The sequence below is a fragment of the Protopterus annectens genome, chromosome 12.part0 (genome assembly GCF_019279795.1).
Source record: "Protopterus annectens isolate FY-2018-M chromosome 12.part0, PAN1.0, whole genome shotgun sequence".
Lineage (NCBI taxonomy): Eukaryota > Metazoa > Chordata > Ceratodontiformes > Protopteridae > Protopterus > Protopterus annectens.
In genome coordinates, this window is record NC_056746.1 from 958,802,278 (window position 1) to 958,818,884 (window position 16,607).

Sequence of the window (16,607 nt, forward strand, 5' to 3'; positions counted from 1 at the left end):
ATCCTACAATGTTGTTTTAAAGCATTTCCTGTGATTTCTGAACTCTCTATTGTCACTGTGTTGAATTAATGAGAATTAATGAGCATTGTCTTTTGTTTTTACTATTTATTATTAAATATTCTTAAACCTTTTAACTGTGGCTGTTTTGTGTACAGATATTTAAGCTTTTAGAGTACTTGCATGTATTTGATAATACTGTACAAGCCACTCCTAAATAGCCTTCAAGTCTCAATCACACTTACCAATTGGATAATAATAACATTGCACAGTAGAATTGGACACCCTTTGGTAAGGACCTTTAGATTAGCTGATAAGAATAGTTGGTGGCAATGATTACTACCTTATAGCCTGGGCAGAAGGGGGCATAGCTAATGAACCTGTGCCAGCCTTCCCAAGGACTGTCTGTGTGTTTGCATATAAATCAAATCTCAAAGTGTGTGTGTGTCAGCTACTTGGGCAGGGACATGAAACACTGGCTGGGCAGAGAGAGTACTGGAAGTTTTGGCTTGACTATTCAGCTGAGATCTGAACCCTATAGCTGTGCCAGTGGGGAGTCTTACTGGGGATCTGGACAGACAGGGAGAAACCAGCCCCAGACTGACTGTGATCTCTGTGTGCTCTTAAGGGAAATTGTATTTTACTGTGTGTGTATACTTGTTATCCTCCCAATGTGGACACCCCTCCTCCCAATGTGGACACCCCTCACTGATGTTAGTGGTGAGGATTGAGGGTCCTTGATTACTGGGCCAGTGCACGGGCGTCACACACTCTATAAACCGGGTTGACATAACCCTCTAATTTAAAGCAAGTATTAAACTACTGCTCAAGAAAGAGCCTACATCACACACAAAAGCTGGGATAGGTGAGGAAAAAGGAATTTAGGCCTTAAAATAAGCGACGGCCACAAATAAACAGCAATGGAAATGAACAGTCTACCAAGTTAATTAAAAAAGGAGAAAACTACATTGTAAAACCAAACAGAAGAGAAATATTAAATTCACTATGAAGAAATAAAGTATTTATGAAAAACACTTAACCACAGCCAGTTGAGGCACCCGATCTGTTTAGTGGCAAACGAGATCTGGGGAATTCCCTAGTGCATCATGGGATAGGGTGTAAGACATGAGCTATTTGAAGACCTCGAGCTTTTGTAAATGGCTGAGTTGGAACCAAAGATCGATTCAAAACCCAACCTGCTAAGAATGAAGGGCGAGACAAGAAAACATATAAATAAGTAGAGAGAGTTTTTTTTTTTAAATACAGAAAAAGGTAATTTAGCAAAAGATTTTAAATACCAGCAATGGTAATGTGAATAAATACCTTAACCGTAAAAGGGGAGGCAAAGACAAATACCAGCAATGGTAATAAAGATTTTACTATTCATAAGGAAAGCATAAAGAAGAAAATTAGCAAAAAAGGTCCTAATGTCCTGCAAAAAAACTAAGAGGGAGAATAGCTATAGAAAAGAAAAAGATAAAGTCTTTAAGAGATCGAAAAAGTTGAATTAACTCACAAAATATAGCCACTAAAGCTCAACAGAGGAACTTGCATCAGTTTGCGATGGCGGCAAACGAGATCTGAGGTAATGGTGATAGAATAAATAGTGCATTATGGGTAGAGGGAAGAGCTCGAAAGTTGGACCGAATGTCTGGAGTACGTGGCCAAGTCAGATCAGAGGATCGGATTCAAACCCATGGGTTGAGGAAAGATAAAAAGGACATCAAATCACCTGTTTGAAACAATCTGATGCCATAAAGGAGTATTTAAAGTTAGTTTCTTTCAAAGAGGAAGAAATACTGGGGCAGGCAAAGAGGGGCGATGCATTGTTTCCTGGCATAGTTATTCTGAGCAAAGAAGACACTTCTTTGGAAAGGGAACTTTCTTTTCAGAATTTCCAGATGAACCCTCCCCTCCTGCCGTCTGTTCTGTCTCTCTGTTCTTATGCAGTAGGCCCTTGTTTTTGTCTCTTAAAGAGAGTAGAGGATTTATGTGGACAAAACCTGGGGCTTGAATGATCCTAGACTCCCTAAACATTAATTTATCTCCCCCAGACCATTGCTTGAGCACTTGAGTAGCACAGGGCCCAGATAAAACCTCACTGACTATAGGAGAATTTAAGATATCTGAATTTAAGTCATCTGAAAACTCTTGGTTGCAACACAAACAAATCTTGTCAATACTGATGCACAAGCCTTAGAAACAGTTTCAGCACAATGATGCATGCTTTTCAAGGCATTTTTAGAAATCTTAATCAGGTTAGCCACAATATTATTCAAGTACAATATTATTCAAGTACAAACTCCCTTCAAGAGACTAGAAAGTGAAAAAACTTCCTCAAACTATTACCACATATAAGCATAAACGTCCACATAAAGCCCTGGTAATTGAGATTTCTGAAGGCTAAGGTAAAGGAAGACAAAAGTTTCTTACCCAGTCTGTCTAGCAGTTTACCCACATTATCCCCAGTAACTGGGTTAGGGATATAAGGCTTCTGTTTGTGTTAGGAGCAGTTGGACAAATGGCAGCTGAGTCTGGTCTAAGATGAGAAAAAATTATATTTGTTAGCTTGACAGACTTTTTAAAATGTGTCTGCCTTTTTTAGTTACACATAGCAGAGAATCAGGAGCACTGCAGGTATCACTAAAAGGATCATCCAAGCCTGGCAGAATAGGAGGATTGGATGTTCCTCTGTTTTAATTTCTCCAAGTCTTTTAGGTCTCTAATACCATAACAAAAATGGACCCCATTCCTAAGTCAAAGTATGGTTAAAGTTCATGAAATTAGTATTCTTTTAATTTTTGTTAGCCAGACGTGTTGTTCAAAGCACATGCAATGTGCCCAGTAATGACTCCTTCTGCAATTTGTAGGAGTTACATGTATCGGCAACATATCCAAGTATGATTGTAAATTCTTTTTTATAAGATCCATTGCTCCAACTACTATTTGAACTGTCTGGGTATCCTTCCACACTGCCTTTGTTTCTGCTTGCAGATCCTGGTATTTTATGACTTTGCGTCTCTCTGTACATAAGATGCTTTAGTCACTGGGTGTAGCAATTTCAATGATCAATGCTATTTTTGTCTTCTTTTCATGGACTACTATATCTGTTTTTTTTGCATCTGTTTTTTGTACTGTTGGTAATGGGTGATCCCATGTGATATAAACTTTTCATTTTCTGTAATGCTTTGTGGCTCATGTTTCCAGTGTTTTTCAACTACTTCAGTGCTAGAATATTTGCACAATCCCCAATGCAACAGTTTTGCCACATTATTATGCCTTTCAGGATACAGTCCTTCCGCCATTAATATATCACAACCAGCAGCAAGATGTGTGACTGTTTCCAATTCGGTTTTACAAAACCTACATTTGTCTGTTTCTCCTACATGTTCAATGGACTTTGTACACCAGCATGTTTGTAGATCATTATCTTGGGCCGCCAATATTAACCTTTCATCTTTTGGTTTAAATTCACCTCTCCTTAACTATTCTTGTGTCCAGTCCTGATCAACATGAGGCTATTGCGACAGGAAATGGACAGGCAGCTTAGGATAAAATTTAATTCCAATCTCAAAACAGTTCCACAATACACTCTAAATCCAATCTCGTAATGAGCAAAACGAAACAGTTCCACAATACACTCTCTATAATCTGTTAGGTCACGTTCCAATTTTTTTATCTTCCTAGAGACAACCCTCATACAATGATCATCTACTTCTTTAAATGCACATTCATAGTCCTTTTTAATACTGTTAAAATTATTGTTGTTAACAATTGTATTATTAAGAGTGTTAACCTCAACTAGTAATGCCGCAGCTTTTGTCTCATAGTCTTTGACCATTCATTCAAGTGTTTTTTATATCTCATTCCTGTCCCAAACTGAGGTTTTCTTCTTGCTGTAGCTTTCCTGCTTTAAAGGTAGCTTTTGCACATTTATCATTTATTTCCACAAGATATGTGTTCCTACTAGAAAGTGATTACAATAGATCATCCATTGCCAAACTCTCATAGCTTCTGGACAAAGGGGGTAATATCTGGTTTTCCCTTGTTTGCTGATGTACCAAACCATCAACATACTGTCCGCCTGAACTGCAACTGTCCCTAAAGGGAGTGCATCTTGAAAAGCCTGCAAAACTAGCAGGACAGTCATCATCTTCGGGACTTTGATATATGACTTGGTCTTTCCAAAGTATTGTCCCCCCTGAGCTGGGAAGCATCTGTGGTCACTGTGGCTTTGGGAAGAGAAGAAAAAAGGGACAGCCTTTGCGTAGCTGGTTTGAGTGAATCCACCACAGAAGATACCTTTCCTACACTTGAGTGCTCCTGAATGGCATGGATAATAGATGCTGGAGAATGGGCCAGTGAGTTGACACAGTCCATTGACGAATCCTCATATAGAACCTGGCCAGTGGAACAAGGACGATAGTTGCTGCCATGGAACCCAAAGCCTGTAGGATCAGATGGGCTGGAAGAGATGAATTCTGCATCTGTTTCTTTACTTGGGACTGTACAGTGTTTATTCAAGTAGAGGGGAGAGAAGCTATCTGACTGGCTGTGTTCAATTGTGCCCCTATGAACTCCAGACTCTGTGTAGGGGGGAATTGAGATTTGTTGTAACTGACTGTTATTCCCAGATGAAAACATAACTAGATCAAGTAGTCCCTTGACTTTATTAGTCGATGCCTGGTTGGGGCTGTAAGGAGCTAGTTATCTAAACAGGGAAACACCTGGAATCCCAGCAGTCTCAAGTGAGCTGCTACCACTGCCATGTATTTGGCAAACAGCCTGGGGGCTGTGGTGAGACAAAAGGGCAGTGGTCTGAACTGAAAATGAGTAGCTCTCAGCTGGAAGGGTAGGTATCTTTTGGAATGCCTGTTCATTTTGATGTGATAGTATGCATCCTGAAGATCTATCAAGCACATCCAATTGTCCTTCTGTAGCAGGGGTAAAATGGACTGAACCATGACTATTCTAAACTTTGTATACTGAACAAACTGATTTAACTTGCTGAGATCCAAAATTGGTCTGAAGTCCCCTGTCTTTTTTGGCACTAAGAAGACTCTTGAGTAAGTTCTGGACCCTCTCTGGTTTGGGGGGATCTCTTGGATAACTCTTTTTTTCTAGCAGCTTTTTTATTTTTAGAGATGCTGCTTTCCTCTGACTGGGTGGAGCAGCTAAGATTTTCTTTTGAACCGTGGGAGGGGATAGGGAAAAATTATATGCTATAACCTCTGGATATAATCCTCTGCACCCACAAATCTTTTGTGATGGTGCAGGGATAAATGCCCCCCCCCCTCCCGACTGTCTACAGACAGGGACAGTCAGGTCTCCTTTCAGGAGAGCTGATAGGGCCTATCTGAGAAAGAATGTATAGATCCTTGGGTCTCCGGATTGCCACTGCTGCGAGGCCAGTGTCTTCCATTTGAGTTCTCTCTGTTACCCCTGGGGGAACTATCTCCATGTGAATCCTGGAAAGGACCTTGGGCTTTTTAATCACATCTTTCTGCCACCTCATTGGCTCCTAAGAAGGGCCTTTGAGGTGTAGAAAAATGTACACCCATGGCAAACAGGGTCTCTCCCTCTTGTTCACACATGGAGAGTGTGTCCTTAACCTTGGGGCCAAAACAGAAGGTTAAGTGTGTTAAACAATAAATAAAGATTAAAATCAATTTTGCTATAAAAATCCAAAATAAATGAGTCATACAATAAAGCTTGCTTAAATGTAGAAATAGAGCTTAGCAATATGTAATGAGCATCCATACCCTAGTGTGACATAGCTCTGACTGTATCTAACAGACATGCTTTTTATAAACTCAGCAATATGTGCTCTTTTACAAAGCTGTTTCCTTAGAAAACATGTTCTCCTACAGTATCAGAACAGATAAATGGACATGCTTTCTCCTCAAAATATGTTTTTTTCAATATCAGCAGCAGAACAGTTTGACGTACTCTTACAGATGTTTCCATTCAGACTTCTGTTAATGGACATGGCTTTTTGTAAACTCAGCAAAAGAAATTCCTGATTGCATGCATTCTCATATCAGCAAAAGTGGTTAAATGGTTTCACAGAAGGACAACAGGAAAGTCTATCACAAAACATTTCCTTAAAAGCAAGTCTAAAAAGAAAAGCATCAGCATAACAGATGTTTCCTATAAAGTCCAAAAAATATACCAAGAAAAAAACAGGATTTTAAGTGCGTGAGAAGAACAGTATAAGTAGACTGTTAAAATTCAGCTATGCTAGAGGTATTGGTAGGAACACACTTGTTCCAAGGTATTATATTGGAGAAGCAGTTATAATCTTCCATACTAATCAAAAGTAAACATTTGCACATTTATGCTACAAATTGGCAGAAATGTATGTGTCTTTTGTTACAAAAATAAGTTCTTTATTAGTAACTGTGCTTACAGTAAAATAGTATTGTGTTGCAAGGTATATTTTCTTATTAGTGCAAGTTGCAAGGCTCTGTGTTTAAACAAATTGCAAATACAGTTCTGCAAAACTCTGTGTTAACCAGACTTTGATTCAGCAGTTCCAGTACAGCCAGCAAGACTTTGTGTCTCAAGAAGACTTTGGTTCCAGTTCCAGTACAGCCAGCAAGACTTTGTGTCTTAAGAAGACTTTGTTTCTAGTTCCAGTACAGCACAGCAGCACCTTCTTTCAGAAAATTTTCAGAAGGTTCGTCAAAGGACGCATTGATGGGAGAAGACTTTACTGGTTCTACAAAATCACACAAGCACATCCAGGCATGTCTGCTGATAGATATGCCTGAATCCACCACCCATGTGGTACCTTCCACAGCACAGAAGATCAATCCGATAGATGCATTTGAAATGGAAAGAAAGGCAGCCAGCTGCAAAGAGATTCTGTTCTCATCCTTGGAGGACGTGGACCTAGAAAGAGACTTGGTAAACCCCTTGATCAAATCCTTTGCAGTCCTGTAAAATGTGCCAAGTAATTCAGCGACTTAAGAGCAAAGGTCACTGAAGCATAAACATCAACATCTTCTTTCGGCTGTTCCCGTTAGGGGTCGCCACAGCGGATCACCTGTTTCCATTTCTTCCTGTCCTCTGCATCTTGCTCTGTCACACCAACCACCTGCATGTCCTCTCTTACCACATCCATAAACCTTATCTTAGGCCTTCCTCTTTTCCTGTTACCTGGTAGCTTCATCCTTAGCATCTTTCTCCCAATATACTCAGCATCCCTCCTCAGCACATGTCCAAACCAACGTAATCTTGCATCTCTGGCTTTGTCTCCAAACCTTCCAACCTGGGCTGACCCTCTAATATACTTATTCCTAATCCTGTCCACCTCGTCATACCCAGTGCAAATCTTAACATCTTTAACTCTGCCACATCCAGCTCAAACTCCTGCCTTTTTGTCAGTGCCACTGTCTCCAACCCATATAACATAGCTGGTCTCACTACCCTCTTGTAGACATTCCCTTTCACTCTTACAGGTACTCGTCTGTCATAAATCACTCCTGACACTCTTCTCCACCCACTCCATCCTGCCTGTACTCTCTTCTTCACCTCTCTTCCACAATCACCGTTACTCTGAACTATTGACCCCAAGTATTTAAACTTATCTACCTGCGCCACCTCTACTCCTTGCATCCTCACCATTCCTCTATCCTCCCTCTCATTCACACACATATATTCTGTCTTAGTCCTGATGACCTTCATTCCTCTTCTCTCTAGAGCATATCTCCACCTCTCCAGGGTCTCCTCCACCTGTTCCCTACTCTCACTACAGGTCAGTGAAGCACAAACACACTTCACAAATCTGTCCAATGCCCTAGACTCCCTTTTAGGGGGATGGACGAGGAACTCTAGTCTGCTAGTTCCTTTCTTGTAGGTGCAGCAACAACCATGGCATTGAGAGAAACTCCCTTGCTCCAATGTGCATGGTCTTTGGGGGGGGCAAGAATCTTATCCGGACTTTTACGGACTGGCTCAACAGTTCCTGGTCCTTTACATGCCCATTAAGAGGAAGTGGGCAGTCATTAGCTCTTAGACTTGGAAGGGGTCAGATCCGGGAGAATCCGCCGTCTGTATATGTCCTCAATGAGCTCATCGGCTGAGGGGGTGGGTCACCCAAGAATAGAAGGGTCAGACCTGAAAGCCTCCAAGAACACCGATTCCTCTTGGGAGGGGGTAGCGAAAGACAAAAGTCCTCTTTGTTTTAAAAGCTCCAGGATGGCTCCAAAGGGGACATCTTCAGGTAGTTATCTGGGGGACCCCTCTCTCTCTTCAAAATTGGTGTATTCTATGACAGATTCCTGAGGGGAATCTAAGTGAATCCTTCTCCATGTCTTCTTCAGAGGGACTTCTTCAGTGGGGTGCCCTGGGGAAGTATCGGAAGAGATAAAAATGCCCTGATGGGGCAACTGGAGGTTTGCTTGGGTTGGCTATCCCAATGGCAGGGATGATTAAGGCTCAGGATGCAGAGCAGTATGAGGTAGGGTTGTCTTATCCAGTGGGGGCAGGGATGTCTATTATCTAGGCATAGAGAAAGCCCTGTCCATGACCTCAAAAGCAGAATGCCTAGGGGAAACAGAAGTCAATGGCTCTGAGACTGAAATCTCTCGGATCATCAGCTCTTGCAAATGCATTAGCACCCCACCCAAGGAAGGATTTAGACCTGTGCTATCCACTTCCAAGGCTCCGTGGGAAGATATGACTCCAAAACCTTTGAAGTCGACTCCAAGCCCACAGATCCAGCGCTGATGCTTTGGCTCTGAGAGTCCTTTGGCTCCAAAACACTCAGAGCTGGTTGGCTTTGGAAAACCACTGGAGCCAAAGAACAGACATCTTTTTGATCTGAAGTAGACACCTCCAGGGATCTCAGATTGATGGCTCTGAACAAAAGGACGGATTTGAAAAGGAGCTACCGATTGGGAAGTGGGCAGTCATTAGCTCTTAAGCCTGGAAGTGGTCAGATCTGGGAGAATCCCCCATCTGCATATGTCCTCTGAGGAACCTCCTCATCATCCTCTCTACATCTGCTTCTGAAAGGCTTCTAGAGGACTGAAGAGAGGAGGTAGTGGAAGGAGGCCTAGAATGCTTTTGAGGCAACTTCTCTATGAATGGCGATGGGAGCTTGGATGAAATAGGATCTGATGGAAGAGGAGGGGTATGGATCTGTGGTGATTTAGAATTTTGAGCTGTCTGATCTGAGACCAACGGATCTGACCTTTTTAGGATCCACTCAAAGGAAGGCTGTGTCAAACTCTGCAATAATAATGAAAAGCACACGGGTGAAGTAGGGTCTTTAATTGGGAATTTAAGCAAAAAAGTTGCATAACTTGGATGAAGCTAAAGGGAAAGCGTTATCTCCAGTATGATAATTGGAAATGGCTGCTAACTGAACTTTGATGAAAGACCGAAGCAAAAAAATCTAAGACAGTAAATAGTTGCAGTAAAAGTATCCATTTCTCACTGATGCACCCAATAAGAAAATCTCTTACATTTGCTCTTTTAAATTTTCCTAGTGGAGGCTTTTTGAGATGATAGCAAAATTTTACGAACCGGAGAACAAAGTCTGGGCTATCTAGCCATCACTGGAATTGGAAAGCATGCAGTCAACTTAAGGCTTGGAATGTCCAGGATAGCCATTCCTATGGGATGAGATATCAGATCTGGACCGGAGTCCAGTGCCCATGGAGGACATACAAAATGAGACCAAAGGAAGGGGCACCACAACTGATAAGGCCAAAAGGGGGCAATGATGACAACATTCTCTTCAACTGAAATGCTTTCTGCAGAAATTTTGGGATTAGAAGTAAGGGGAGAATAAGCATATAGGACAGTGGCAGGGGGGCGATTACAACAAAGAACCTCCTGCACTTGTTGTTGAGGGGAGAGGCAAATAGACTGCAGTTCGGTTGACCTCATCAATGGAAAATCCTCTCTGCCACTGCTTGATTGAGAAACCATTCATAAAGCATCAGAATAGTCCTGCCAAGTTTGCTGGCTAGCATGTTGGATTTCCCCAGGATGTGCACTGCTATAAGAAAGTGGTTGGAGGAGATCACCAACTGCAATTCTCTCATTGCTTTTTGACAAATGGGGCAAGACCAGGTTCCCTCCTGTTTGTTGATATACTAGACTACTGATATGTGTGTTTGGGTAGCAATAGTCCTTGAAGGAAGAGAGTTCTGAAAAGCCTGCAATGCTAATATGATAGATCTCATCTCCAGGACAATGATATGCAAACTGGACTCTTCTGGGGACCACTTGCCTTGGACTGTCCTCCCATCAAAAAATGTCCAACCCCAACCAAATGGGAAGCGTCCATGGTCACCGTAGATATTGGGGATAGAAATATGAAGGGGCATCCCTGACAAACTTTGTTGGACTGTATCCACCAAAGCAGGGAATTCTTGTGAACCTGAAAGTTTTATCGGATAGGGGCAGAGGCTGTAGAAGGATTGACCACTGAACAGCTAGGGTCCACTGAAGAACACTCGCATGGAAACAAGATATTGAGACTTCTTCAGTGGGGTTCACTATCTTCCAGAAGGTAATAGCAGCAGCCATTGATCCTAAAGCCTGAAGAACCAATTCTGCAGGGAGGAAGGGTGTAAAAGAATCTGTCTGACTTACAGTCTTAAGTACTGTACCCTGTTTGATGGAAGAAAGGCCAACTGCCTTGTGGTGTCTAGGCGAACTCCAATAAACTCCAAGACTTGAAAAGGTTGAAGATAGGAATTGGCATAATTGACTGTGATCCCTAAAGACTGACATCATTAAAGTAAGTAGTCCCTGGTCTCTTCGAGGGGATATCTGATTGAGGTGGTGGGGAGATATTTGTCCCGATGAGGAAACTCCCTGAATCTGAGCAATCTGAAATAAGCTGTTACCATTGCCATACACTTAGTGAACACCCTGGAGGATGTGGCGAGACAAAGGGCAGGACTCTGAATTGATAATGACTGGCTCCCAACTACAAGCAGAGATATCTCTGTGAGCATCTGTTCATTTTGATATGATAGTAAGCAGCCTGGAGATCTACAGAGTACATACAGTTGTCCTTCTGTAGAAAGGGTAGAATGGACTGAACCCTGATTCAGACTGCTGAGGTCCAGAATGTGTCTCAGATCCCCTGTTTTCTTTGGCTCTAAAAAGAACCTTGAGTAAGTATTGAATGTCATCTGGTCTGGTGGGATCTCTTGGATGAGTCTTTTGTCAACTAGCTTTTGAACTTTTAAGAATGCAAACTCACACTGACTGGGTGAAACATCAGAGAGATTTTTCCATTTGGACAGTGGGATTTGTATGAAGGGAATGAAATATCTTCTGGATATAATTTTTTGCACTCAAGTGTCTTTTGTGACAGATGCCAAAGCTTCTGGGTGCAGAGACAAGCCCCCCCAAATGCATGGAGAGAAAGGCAGTTGGGCAATCCTTCAGGAGCACTGAAAGGACTTATCCAAAAAGGGATCATTAAACCCTTGGTTCTGTGGGCATCCTCTGCCGTGATGGTGGCATCTTCCATTGGGACTATCCCCCTGCCTCTGGGGGAAGTTTCCCCTCATGAGTCCTGAAAAGGACCTTGTGACTTATGGAACCACAATGTTTTACCTCTGCAATGATTCCTGGAGAATAATCTCTGCAGGGTAGAAAAACATATTCCACTGGAGGACACGTTCTTTTCATCTTGCTCACTACTAGTGAGTATTTCTTTTTCTGTAGGACCAAACAAAGAGGATCCATCATAGGGAGCACTGATGAAAGAAGACTTAAAATGCACCACAAAGTAGCATAAGCACATCCCAGGCATGTCTCCTGATTGCTATGCCTGAACCCGCCATCTGTGAGGAACATTCTTCAACGTGAGAGAGTAATCTCATGGACAAATTGGAAATCGATTGAAGGCTGGCCAGCTGCACAGAAAATTGCTTACGTTCCAACTCTGAGTTGGACCAAGGAACAAGACTTAGAAAGTTCTTTAATTAAGTCTCTCTGCAATCTAGTAAACCGTGCCAGGTATTTAAGCGACTGTATGGCAAAGGTCACTTAAGCATAAACAAGTTTTCCAAACTTGTCCATCACCCTGGAGCCTCTGTTAGGAGGGTGTACAGTAGAGCTTTGTTTAGCATCTTAGTGGCTGCCACCACAACCATTGCATCCATGGGAACTCTCACTCTCCAATGATGTCTGTCTTTGGGTGGAACAAGAAATTTATCAAGGTGAAGAGGAATGGGTTCCACATTATCTGGTTCCATGCCCAGTGTGATAAAAGATCTATACGATCATCTGCCAGATGGATAACCCAAGACTTACATGAGCCAGACCCAAAGGCTTCTAAGGAGCACCAACTCCTCCTGGGATGGGGTTCAGATGACCACCCACCTTTCTAAGGATCCCTTGAATGTCTTCAAATGAGATGCCTTCTGGTAGAGATTGAAACACCCCTCCCTTCATCACTGTCAGTGTCTTCATTTAAGGATTCCTGAGGGAAATCTATGTGCCTCCTTTTCCACAATCTCTTCCAAGGAACCTCTTCAGTGGAATAATCTGGACAGGTATCAGAAGACAGGGAAAATTCCTGCATGGGAACTGCCTTGAAGCTCATACAGATCAGCTGTCCAACAGTGATAGGTTGATTATGCTCAGAACTCTGATCAGAAGGAGATAAGGTGGTAGGGAGAAGCCACAGGTAGGATAACCAGAGTCAAAGCTCCAGGTACTGCTGAGTTCTGGCCCTGCCACAAGGGAGGAGTAGGACCCAAACTATCCAGCACCAAGACTCCAAAATCCCTGGAGTCGAAACCATCTCCCTGGATCTGGTGCTGACACTTCAGCTCCAAAACTCATCCTGCTCTAGAGAAATCGGCTACGAATGAGTCAGGGATGCAGTCGGAGTTGAAGATATAACTGTCTTAAGAGCCGATACTTTGACTCTTGAGATTCTTGGCTCCAAGGGCTCAGAAACTGAAGGGTGGATCAGAGAAGAAGAGATAATTGGATGAGATATGGGCTGGAAGCTCATGGATCCACTGGGAGATGGAGCTGATAAAAGCACCATCTGGATCTGAACCCTGAGGAACTTCTTCATCATCCTCTCCACATCTGCTTCAGAAAGACTTTGAGAGAACCTGAGAGGATGACATTGAAGGAGGATGAGGCATTCTTCTAGGTGTCTCCTGTAAAACTGGAGATCAGAGCTGAGGGGAAACAGGTTCTGGAGAAAAACAGTGACTTCAAGGCTGAGGAGACTTGGATGTTCCTGCTGTCACATTTGACACCTTAGGTTGCTTATAGGCAGCTCCAAAGTAGGAGCAGGTTTTGGCGACCAGACAGGACAGCATTTTCTGTGCTCCCTGGACTCTGAAGATGACCTCAACTTCTTAGAGGGTGTTTGAGCCCCTGAAATAGAAGATGTACAGGAAGTTGCAGATACAGGAAACAAACCCTTTAGAACTAACTTGTTCTGTCTATTGCTTACAGCCCGAGAGTTGAAACACGCACAAATCTAACAAGGGGTTTCAAGATGAGCTGCTCTTAAACAATATATGTACACCCTGTGGGCATCAAAGTTAGGTATCTTATGCCCACAGGAAGTGCACCTTTTGAAACCTGTTGGCTTTTCAACCATTATAGGAATAAAGAAAAAGGGATACAGGAAGTTATGTATTATTATAATATATGTGCATATACTTTAAATCGTCCGCGGAGGTGGTGCTGCAGTAGCGTTGTCACCTCACAGTAAGATGCTGACCGGTTCGACTCTCAGCTAGAGCGTCTTCTGCGTGGAGACATGCGTGAATGGGCGTACCTTCATTGAAGGTTGTGTGTTAGGGCTGGCAACTCAGCATGTAAAAATCAACTGCCAATCATTAGAGGACCGGAGTTCCGCTGTGGCGACCCCTAACTGGGAAAAGCCGAAAGACACAACAACAACAACAACATGTACATATACTTTAACTTTTTAACTTTTTTTTTTTTTTTTCATAAGCAGAAAGAAAAGGAAGGATACCAACAATGGTATCTAAGAAATACCAAGAACCTGGGTAAGAAAAAATAAGCACAAGGAAAAAAGAAAAGAAGTTACCAGCAATGGTAACTAGAGTACCCGAGGAAAACGGGTAGAAAGAAAAAAGGTTTGAACCCTAACACCGAGAAAAAAACAAAAACTAGAGAAGGGAGGGAGGGTGACAGAAAAGAAAAATTACATTTAGAAAAAATATGGAATTATCTTCTTTTGCTCATGAAATTTTTGAAACTACATCCAAAAAACCTGACAGAGAGTGATCCACATCCATAGCCGAGAAGCGGCAAATGACATCTGAGGTATTACAGGGTTCTGAGGCATTATGGGTAAAGGAAGGAGCTCAAGAGTCAGATCCAAGAGTCTAAAGCAAATGCGGCCGAGCCAAATCTGAGGTCGGATCTGAGACCCATTCATTGAGGAATGCATGAAAATGACAAAATCAGAGTGAATATTATAAAAGAGATAAAAAAATGGAAGAAGGATCTTTAGAAAAGGGAATGAGCAAATTACATAGAAGTAAATTTAAATTGTGGGAACAATACTAATAATGTTTGGGAGGAGAGGGTTTAAGGGAAGGCAGGAATTCAGCAGCTTTTTGTAATAATGGACTGGCGATAGTAGCAAAGAAATTTATAAAATGTATATTGTATTTAAATGAAAAAAATGATGATATCAGATTCCAACAGGAGTCACCACATGGAGAAGTCGAATAAATATAAAATCTTTTATTGAGCCATAAAAACACACAAGCGCTTTCACGTAGATAAACTACGCTTCTTCAGGTGTGTTTTTTTTTTTTAAATGAAAAAAATGTTAAAATGGTTTGTTTTCTTTTCTGTTAATGTATGGTTGCTTATGTCTTAAGTGATAATTTAATAAAAATGTTATAAAAATGAGTGATATGGATCAGTGCAGTTTTGTGGAGGAGAGGGAAATATCTAACACCATTATTAGAACAATGATAATCCAGAGTGAAGTAGAATGTACAAATATGCTGCTGTTGTTGGTGGGTCTTGATGCAGTGAAAGCATTCAACAGAGTATGTTGGATTTTTGAGAAGGCAGTGGAAGCATTTACATTCTCTGATAAAATAATAAGGTAAATTAGGAGGCTATATAAGGGATCGGATGGGCGGGTTCCTCTTCAATAATCTGTGTTTGAACAGAGGATGCAGGCAGGGGTGTCCTTTTCCCATTTATTATCTCTTATACTTGAAGCTATTGGCAAAGAAAATAAGGGTACAGAAATTCAAGGATATAGCTGGTATGGTAATCAAGAAATGTTTACATTATTTGCAGAATATTTAATTCTAGAAAAGGACATTTTGGAGTTAAGATATAACATTAATGAAGATAAAACAAAGGCTATATCCATAAATTAAGTACTCATACATTAATTATTTCATTAATACTCATATATATGGGGGCATAGGAGGACAGAGAATTTAGGAATATGGATGAAAAAGTTTCTGGCAGCTTACGATATGTACAAAGAGACTAATCAAAAGAGAATATAAATCCTGAGACACTGGAAGTTCTTATTTATGGATATGGATAGTTAGATATAAGCAGTGAAAATGTTTTTAGTCCCTTTAGTTTTATATACTGCTCAGGCATATTTTTGTCAACCAGAGGAGAAGATGTGGACAATAATTAATAATCAGATGAAATAATGTATCTGGGAGGAGAAGAGGGGAAGAGTTATGTGGGATTATTCCCTCCTAATAGAATAAGGTGGTTTAGGATTACCTGATTTGAAGGGATATTTTAGAGCTACTTCTTTAAGGCTCATATATGTAACACAAGTAGAATGTTATAAACCAAAATGGAAAGGGATGATGATGAAGCTGGGGGAGGAGGGGGTTGGATACATATCTTTAAGGAAAATAATAACTATACAGAATATTATATTTATAAAGCTGCAGAAAGTATTCCAGGAACTAAGCTGATACTGGAATGGCAAAAGAATATTTTACCAATACAGATCACTACAAGTAGGGGTACAGAGAAAAGGCACCAGAGATGTGGAATTTACTGGAGAAAACTGGCAAATAACTGAGTTACTAAGAGCAAATAAGACTGGGAATGTAATACAGTGGGATGAGGCAAGAAAGACATTTGCACTGCAGGTTAGAGACTGCTTTCCCTAACAGGGATTGATATTAAGAGTACAGACAAAGAGAAAGGGATAGTGGAGTTTTAAGTGAAATACCTGTTCTGGTAGAATTTGTAGTCAAATATAGAGCAGGAGCTGTTGTTAAAAAAAGGATAATTAGTAGGGCATGTAAAATACTGCATAACTACAAGAATCAATCAGACGAGGTTAGAACAGATTGGGAAGAGTGACTGGTAAAGCAATTTACAAGGAAATAATGGGAGGATATATGTATGACTCTCAAGTATTCAACAAAGTCCATAAGGTTTAGGATTTCTGACTGAAATGCTTGCATAGGTATTTTTATACCCCAAGCAGACTTCAAATAACTTTTCTTCTGGTAGATAGCAAATATTGGAGGTGTGATAAGGAAGAACGAGGTGACAGGGAACATGTTTTTTGGGAGTGTAATGAGTTGGTGGATTTTGTATGTACAGACATATTGTTTCTGTTC

General features: G+C 41.3%; 1 protein-coding gene across 1 annotated transcript in view; it reads right to left on the minus strand.

The window, feature by feature from the left end:
• Positions 1-16,607, minus strand: part of SYCP2 (synaptonemal complex protein 2) — a 2,578,701-nt gene that overhangs the window by 1,858,218 nt on the left and 703,876 nt on the right. The window lies entirely within an intron of this gene.